The sequence below is a fragment of the Molothrus ater genome, chromosome 4, assembly GCF_012460135.2.
Source record: "Molothrus ater isolate BHLD 08-10-18 breed brown headed cowbird chromosome 4, BPBGC_Mater_1.1, whole genome shotgun sequence".
Classification (NCBI taxonomy): Eukaryota; Metazoa; Chordata; class Aves; order Passeriformes; family Icteridae; genus Molothrus; species Molothrus ater.
Window position 1 is genome coordinate 71,523,974 of NC_050481.2, and position 9,191 is coordinate 71,533,164.

The following is a 9,191-nucleotide window of genomic DNA, read 5'->3' on the forward strand; positions in this document are numbered from 1 at the left end:
CCGGAGCTCTGTACGTGGAACATCCCCCGCAGCACTCTGGAGCACACTTCAGCCCTGACCGTGCACAGCTTCCGGGCACCCGAGCTCCTCTGCCCCGGGAGTGCCCGGCACCTGCGCCAGTGCCCACGGCTCTGCCAGGACGGGGAGAGGGGGATTGCATGGCACCACGTGGGGCACAGGATGTGGGGGCTTCAACAGCCAGCCTCACCCAGCCCTTCGTCATCCTCCTCCTCCTCCTCCTCCAGCCCTTCGTCATCATCCTCCTCCAGCTCCTCCAGCCTCACCCAGCCCTTCGTCATCATTCTCCTCCTCCTCCAGCCCTTCGTCATCATCCTCCTCCAGCTCCTCCAGCCCTTCATCTTCATCCTCCTCCTCCTCCAGCTCCTCCAGCCTCACCCAGCCCTTCGTCATCATCCTCCTCCTCCAGCCCTTCGTCATCATCCTCCTCCTCCTCCAGCCCTTCATCTACATCCTCCTCCTCATCCAGCCCTTCATCTTCATCCTCCTCCTCCTCCAGCTCCTCCAGCCTCATCCAACCCTTCGTCATCATCCTCCTCCTCCTCCAGCCCTTCATCTTCATCCTCCTCCTCCAGCCCTTCGTCATCCTCCTCCTCCAGCCCTTCATCTTCATCCTCCTCCTCCTCCAGCCCTTCGTCATCCTCCTCCTCCTCCTCCAGCCCTTCATCATCATCCTCCTCCTCCTCCAGCCCTTCATCTTCATCCTCCTTCTCATCCAGCCCTTCGTCATCATCCTCCTTCTCCTCCAGCCCTTCATCTTCATCCTCCTCCTCCTCCAGCTCCTCCATCCTCATCCAGCCCTTCATCTTCATCCTCCTCCTCATCCAGCTCCTCCATCCTCATCCAGCCCTTCATCTTCATCCTCCTCCTCCTCCAGCCCTTCATCTTCATCCTCCTCCTCCTCCAGCTCCTCCAGCCTCATCCAGCCCTTCATCTTCATCCTCCTCCTCATCCAGCCCTCCATCTTCATCCTCCTCCTCCTTCTCCAGCCCTTCATCCTCCTCCTCCTCCAGCTCTTCAAGCCTCATCCAGCTCTTCATCCTCCTCCTCATCCAACTCTTCCAGCCCTTCATCCTCCTCCAACACAGCAGCCAGGGCAGCTCTGGGGTGGCAGGAGGGCCAGGGCAGTGCCACAGTGTCCCTGTGCTGGCACTGCTGGGGGATCCCCAGGGCTGGGGCAGCTCTGGAGAGCTCTGGAGGGGCTGGAGCGTGGCCAGGGCAGGAACAGAGCTGGGAAAGGGCTGGAGAATCCCTGAGGGAGCTGGGCAGGGGCTGCAGAGTCCCTGAGGGAGCTGGGCAGGGGCTGCAGAGTCCCTGAGGGAGCCGGGCAGGGGCTGCAGAGTCCCTGAGGGAGCCGGGCAGGGGCTGCAGAAGCCCTGAGGGAGCCGGGCAGGGGCTGCAGAGTCCCTGAGGGAGCTGGGCAGGGGCTGCAGAGTCCCTGAGGGAGCCGGGCAGGGGCTGCAGAGTCCCTGAGGGAGCCGGGCAGGGGCTCAGCCTGGAGCAAAGGAGGCTCAGGGGGCCCTTGTGGCTCTGCACAGCTCCTGCCAGGAGGGCACAGCCGGGGGGGTCGGGCTCTGCTCCAGGGAACAGGGACAGGAGCAGAGGGAACGGCCTCAGGGTGGGCCAGGGGAGCTCAGGGTGGGCACTGGGAGGAATTTCCCCATGGAAAGGGGGGTCAGGGATTGGAAGTGCCAAGGGCAGGGTTGGAGTCCCCATCGCTGAGGGGTTTCACAGCCCTGTGGCTGTGGCACCTGGGGACACGGGCAGTGGTGGCCCCGGCAGTGCTGGGCATGGTTGGACTCCATGGGCTCAGAGGGCTTTTCCAGCCTCAGTGATTCCATGATTCTGTGCTCTGTGAAACATTTCCCAAATGTCTGCACTGCCCTCCAGGCGAGGGGACAAACCTCAGCACGGCAATGTCACCATCCCACAAACACTGAGACCCACTCGGGAGCTTTCTCCCTCCCAGCAGAGCACAGCACAGGCCCAGCTCAGCTCCTGCAGCTCTGCTGCCCTGGAACACCTCTGGCAGCAGCTCTGAGCGCCGCTGACCATTCATTCCCCTCTCCTTTGGAGGCTGCCAGCAGGGGCAGCACCTGGGTGGAAGGAGCCTGGGAACATTGCTGAGAGCACGGCAGCTTTTTATGGCTTCTATTACCATGGCCATTATTCTACTCAAACGTGGTTATTGGCTCATTAGTATTTAAATCAGCTGATTTCACAGGGAGAGATATTCCTCCTGCCAGAGCCACTCCAGCCCGGGGCTGTAACGGGGCCAGCTGATGCCATTTGTGTCCCCAGTTTGGGGTTTGAGTTTGGGGCTGTAACGGGGCCAGCTGATGCCATTTGTGTCCCCAGTTTGGGGTTTGAGTTTGGGGCTGTAATGGGGCCAGCTGATGGCATTTGTGGGTCCCAATCTGGGGTTTGAGTTTGGGGCTGTAACGGGGCCAGCTGATGGCATTTGTGTCCCCAGTCTGGGGCTGTAACGGGGCCAGCTGATGCCATTTGTGTCCCCAGTTTGGGGTTTGAGTTTGGGGCTGTAACGGGGCCAGCTGATGCCATTTGTGTCCCCAGTCTGGGGCTGTAACGGGGCCAGCTGATGCCATTTGTGTCCCCAGTTTGGGGTTTGAGTTTGGGGCTGTAATGGGGCCAGCTGATGCCATTTGTGTCCCCAACCTGGGGCTGTAATGGGGCCAGCTGATGGCATTTGTGGGTCCCAATCTGGGGTTAGAGTTTGGGGCTGTAATGGGGCCAGCTGATGCCATTTGTGTCCCCAGTTTGGGGTTTGAGTTTGGGGCTGTAATGGGGCCAGCTGATGGCATTTGTGGGTCCCAAGCTGAGGTTTGAGTTTGGGACTGTAACGGGGCCAGCTGATGGCATTTGTGTCCCCAACCTGGGGCTGTAATGGGGCCAGCTGATGGCATTTGTGGCCCCAGTCTGGGTTTTTGCCCACAGAGTGGCAGGGCAGGGCCGTGCCTGGGGGAGATTTGTGATTTGCAGGCACAGAGGGAGGGTTTGGAGCTGGGAATGAGCCGGGAGGGTGAGCTGTGGCCGGGCAGCCCTGGGGCAGCATCAGGAGCAGCAGGAGGAAGGCTCAGAGCAGCTCTTGGAGGATGGATAATGAGCCACAGGGCACAGGGCAGAGGGAGAGCTGGGGGTGTTTGGGCTGGGCACACACAAGGGGCTCCTTCTCTCGCTCCCTGCACCTCCACACCCTTTATTTAGACGCTTGATTTGGCCCTTTGTGAGGTGGAACAGCAGAATTACAGACTCACACTGGAGAGCTGCCTTGTGATTTTGCCACCCTTTGTGTGGGCTTAAGGGCTTTCAGGTCCTTAGCTCAGAAATGAGGATTGAGCCTGGGTTTTGTGCCTGCAGGCCGTTCCAGCCCCGGGCAGGCTCTGTTCCAGCCTGAGCACCTGGGGTCTGGCAGAGCTGCTTCCCTGTGCCCCCGGAGGGGGCTCTGATGGGAGGGTCAGCCTCTGTGGTTTATGGTGAGACCTTTGGGAAGGGGAACCCTGATGGGTCTGTCCCCATCCCTTCCCATCCCTTCCCTGAGCCCCTCTGGCAGGACCCCCTTTCTGCTCCCCCCTTGTTCTGTGGGACACATATGGCCGCAGGGGCTCCCCATCTCCAGGGCTGGAGATCCCAACAGAGTCTGGGGTTAGACCCAGTAAAGGCAGAGATGCTCAGCTTGCTGCTCCCTGCAGAGGGAACCCTCACCCAGGGACAAGGGGCACTGCTGGGGGATGTCCCTCGCCCTCCCATCACCCCTCCTTCTCCAAGAGGTCCCTGGAGTCACAGAAATACAGAAATATAGAAATATGTAAGTACAGAAATACAGAAATAGGCAAGTACAGAAATCCAGAAGTACAGCAATACAGAATCATTGGAAAGGCCCTCGAAGGTCGCTGAGTCCGGCCATCCCCCAGCAGTGCCGAGGCCACCACTGCCCCATGTCCCCAGGTGCCACATCTGCAGGTCTGGGGACGCCAGCCCTGCCCTGGGCAGCTGTGCCAGGCCGTGCTGGTGCGATAAGCACACACCAAATGTGATACCAGGGATTTGGATGTGCAGAATTGGGGCTCGGGGTGGTTTTGCTCTCCAGCAGGACCCTGGCTGTGGCTCTGTGGCTCTGTCACCAGCAGAGCCCTCCCTCTGCTGCGGCTGGAGGCACTTGGGGCTCAGGGAAGGGAGAGGCCACATCCCCTGAGCAGCCCCAGAGCTGAACCTCACTGCCCTGCACAGGACACACCTCTGCACCAGCCAAGAGGAAAACCAGCCCCATCCCAAGGCAAAGCAGCCATGGGTTCCCAGGCTGGAAACCTCTGCGTTTCCATAGGAAAGGCTCCTGCTCCTCCCGATTCCTCAGGATTCTATTTGCAGCCTTTTCTCTGCTCTGGGAAATAAGCTGTTCCATTTTAATTGGGAGAATTGCAGAAATAACTTGTTTAAATGCATTTTGGGCTCAGAATAAAACCCAAAGAATAGAACAAAATTATAAATGCAGCATCACCCCTGTCCCCCCTTTTCAAATCAGAAAGAATATAATTTCCGGATGCACAGTGATAGGATATTATTTTTTTCCTATCTCAGAGGAAAGGTTTCAGCTTGTTGCTTCCCTCCCCTCATTTTAACTGTACAGTAATCATCGCATTTTTGCTAAATTTTGAAACGGAGCAGCGCTGGAAAATGAAAAATCAAAACATTCCACATGACAAAATTATTACAATTGAACTACTGTGCCTGTTCAGAATAATTTTTACAATCAGCCCCAAAAAATGGGGGAAAAATCCCATAAGTGGCTTTTGATCAATGCCTGGAGAACTGGTTAGCTGAGAGCTTGGCTCTGGCCCAGTCTCCATTTTCAGCACTGTCAGCAGTTTGACTGAGCAACGTTCCGTGTGCTGGAGCAGCCCTCGTGCTCCGGGTCCAGGAAGGTTCTGGAAGGAACCTGCCCGGCTGCCCGTGCTGCTCATGGGGCCACTCCCTGCCCCCTTGCTGTTCTCACATTGTCTGGGGGACAAGAGCCTCCCGTCAGTGGGAGCCCTGTGAGGACAGCGGGTGTTGTATTGTGGGGACAGCGGGAACCGCGTGGGGACAGCGGGAACCGCGTGGGGACAGGGGGGACCGTGCGGGGACAGCGGGGACCCTGCAGGGACGGGGGGGACAGTGGGGACCACGTGGGGACCATGTGGGGACAGCGGGGACCCTGCAGGGACAGGGGGGACAGCGGGGACCATGTGGGGACAGTGGTACCCCTGTGGGGACAGCAGGGACAGTGGGGACAGTGGGAACTCTGGGTTCGGTTCCTGGCTTTGATTCCTGGGTTCGGTTCCCTGGGTTTGATTCCTGGGTTCGGTTCCCGAGTTTGGTTCCTGAGTTCCCCAGGTTTGGTTCCTTGGTTCTGTTCCAGCTTTGGTTCCCAGGTTTGATTCCCGGGTTTGGTTCCCAGCTTTGGTTCCCGGGTTTGATTCCCAGGTTTGGTTCCCAGGTTTGATTCCCGGGTTTGGTTCCCAGGTTTGGTTCCCGGGTTTGATTCCCAGGTTTGGTTCCCGGGTTTGATTCCCAGGTTTGATTCCCAGGTTCGGTTCCCCCGGTTTAGTTCCCGCGTTTGATTCATGGGTTCAGTTCCTCGTCCCATCCCTGAACTTGGCCTTTCCCCTGCTGCTCCAGGAGCCCTTTCCAAGCTCCTGTGTGCTGCACTCCCATTCTTGGGACGTGGAGGCAGGGCTGGGACAGCCAGGCCACACCCAGGACATCCAGGAGACACCCAGGACAGACCCAGGACAGACCCAGGACACACCCAGAACACACCCAGGACACCCCCAGGCCATCCAGGACATATCCAGGACACCCAGGACACCCCCAGGACACCCCCAGGCCATCCAGGACATATCCAGGACACCCAGAACACACCCAGGACACCCCCAGGCCATCCAGGACATATCCAGGACACCCAGAACACACCCAGGACACCCCCAGGCCATCCAGGACATATCCAGGACACCCCCAGGACACCCCCAGGCCATCCAGGCTGGAGCTGCCCAGCCCCGCTGACCCTCCCGGCCAGCCCAGGGCAGGGACACAGCCGGGGCTCGGATGGGTCACGGGAGGAGCACCCCAGGGACTGGGGACAGGTGGGGACAGCCCAGAGGGACGGGACGGAGCGCGGAGGGCCCGGAGGGGAAGGAGCTCGTTTGGCAACAGCAGCCTCTGATTGCCCCATTCCCGCGGAAGATAAAATGGGTAAAGTAATGGGTATTTACTCTTCTCCGCTCGTGTACACAACAAAATTGTGTTTCTGTTAATGGGAGCTCCGTGCTAATTGCCGTCATTAACGGAGTGAGGCTTTAAGCTGCTCCACATCTCTCTCCCACCCTGCGGGTGATGCGCCGCCTCTCCGCTCTGAGATCTCTCCCAAATCCCCTCCTTGGACAGGACCTGGGCCACCACCCTGCGTCACCGTCCCCAAAAGCCTTCCTGGCGTCCCCTCGCAGCCTTCGCAGCTCCGCGGGTGCGGGGGATGCGGGATCCATCCCGGGTGCGGGGGATGCGGGGGATGCGGGATCCATCCCGGGTGCGGGGGATGCAGGGATGCGGGATCCATCCCGGGTGCGGGGGATGCGGGAGCCCTCTCGGCTGCGGAGGGTGCGGGGGATGCAGGATCCATCCCGGGTGCGGGGGATGCGGGAGGCCTCCCCGCTGTGGAGGGTGCGGGGGATGCGAGAGCCTTCCCGGGTGCGGAGGGTGCGGGATCCTTCCCTGGTGTGGGATCCATCCCAGGTGCGGAGGGTGCAGGGGATGCAGGAGCCTTTCCAGGTGTAGCTCCGCGGTTTGGAGGGTGCGGAAGGTGCGGGAGCCCTCCCGGGTGCGGAAGGTGTGGGATCCATCCCGGGTTCAGAAGGTGTGGGATCCATCCCGGGTGCGGGGGATGCAGGATCCATCCCGGCTGTGGAGGGTGCGGGATCCATCCCGGGTTCAGAAGGTGCGGGGTCCATCCCGGGTGCGGAAGGTGTGGGATCCATCCCGGGTGCGGAAGGTGTGGGATCCATCCCGGGTGCGGAAGGTGCGGGGTCCATCCCGGGTTCAGAAGGTGTGGGATCCATCCCGGGTGCGGGATCCATCCCGGGTGCGGAAGGTGCGGGATCCATCCCGGGTGCGGAAGGTGTGGGATCCATCCCGGGTGCGGAAGGTGTGGGATCCATCCCGGGTGCGGGGGATGAGGGATCCATCCCGGGTGCGGAAGGTGCGGGATCCATCCCGGGTGCGGAAGGTGTGGGATCCATCCCGGGTGCGGAAGGTGCGGGATCCATCCCGGGTGCGGGAGCCCTCCCGGGCGCGGCTCCGCGGTGCGGCTGTGCCAGCGCGGCGGGCACGTCCTGCCAGCAGCATATGCCACAGCAGATGGCAGCGGCTGCAGCCAGCTCGGCAGAGATCCCTGCACAGCTCCCTGCCTGCACACACCCGGGATGGTGTGGGGACAGCAGGGACATGGAAGGGGACAAGGAGCAACAACGGAAAATGGGCTGAACTCTGAGTGCCTCCATTGTCCAGAACCTGCCCAGGCAGCTGGAGCGAGGCTGGGGCAGGGACGGACCTGGGCAGGGGCTGCAGAGTCCCTGAGGGAGCCGGGCAGGGGCTGCAGAATCCCTGAGGGAGCCGGGCAGGGGCTGCAGAATCCCTGAGGGAGCCGGGCAGGGGCTGCAGAGTCCCTGAGGGAGCCGGGCAGGGGCTGCAGAGTCCCTGAGGGAGCTGGGCAGGGGCTCAGCCTGGAGCAAAGGAGGCTCAGGGGGCCCTTGTGGCTCTGCACAGCTCCTGCCAGGGGGGGATTTGGGATCTTATCCCAGGGAACAGGGACAGGAGCAGAGGGAACGGCTCAGGGGAGCTCAGGGTGGGCACTGGGAGGAAGAGAGGGAGGCCTGGAGCCGAGCTGCCTCTGGCTCAGTGTGCACTGGGATCATTAACATTCTCCACCACCCGGGCAGAGGCTCGGCCGCTGATCTCACAATAGTTCAGCGCATCCAATTTACAATGCAATTACATTTTAATAAGCTGTGACCCCGGAGGTGGCACCTGGCACCTGCCAGCCGAGATGCAGCCCTGGCCCAGCCCAGGGGGGATGTGCTGCAGCTCGGAGGGGACAGTGCCTGGGTTTGTTTGTATGAAATACACCCTGTGCTGACACCCAGCCTGGCAGGGAGGTGACTCACCTTCCCCCAGCTCTAATACTCAGTCCTGGCCTTGTCAAGATGCTGCAGAGCCTTGGGAAGTGCTTTGGCTCCTCTCCCTCCAGCCTGGCAGGGAAATGAGCCTCCCTGGGATAAGGGAAAAGTGAGAAAAAGAGAAATGTTACCCAGCCTCATCTGTCCCTGCGCTGAGCTGGGCTGAGAGCAGCTCCAAGGGCCTTCACCCTTCACAGCTCTGAGTGCTGCAAGAATTAAAAAAGAAATAAAAAATCATCCATAATCCCCAATGACAAATTCCAGAGAGGGTCAGGTTCCTTTCTAAGGATGAACCGAGGGGTTTTATGATCACACTGCTTTATTACACACGGCTCCCTGCAGTGTCACATGCATCCTAAGAACCAATTTGCTGTGTAACTCGCTCTCTCCAGCAACATTAGGAGCAAAATAACTTCTAAATATCCTTTCACAGCCAGAACTGCTGCTTTTGTGGTAAACCTTTGCCTGGTGGCATTCAGGAACCTCATCCTCGCAGAAGGGCCAAGGCATCCAAGCAGTGCTGGGGAGGGAAGTGGGGTTTTGTGCTCTTTTCCTGGGAATAAAGGCTGAATGCCTCATTTATTCTGTGATGGGAACGTGCACTCTGAGCGTGCTGGCTGCAGCAAGGGTGGCATGAGGCTCCTGCTTGAGTTTTGACAAGTGACTTCCATCTGCAGAAGTGAAGAGTCTCTGGCTTAAAGGCAGGGAGCCCGTTGGTCCCCTTCCCTTTCCCCTTTTCCCTCCCCCTTCTTCTTTCTCCTTTTCCTTTTCCCCTCCCCCTTCCCCCCTTCCCCTTTCCCCCTTTCCCCTTTCTCCCTCTCCCCTTTCCCCCTTCCCCCTTCTCTCCTTTCCCTTTCCCCTTCCCCTTTGCCCCTTTCCCCTTTCCCCTCCCCCTTTCCCCCTTTCCCCCTTTCCCCTTTCTCCCTCTCCCCTTTCCCCTTTCCCCTT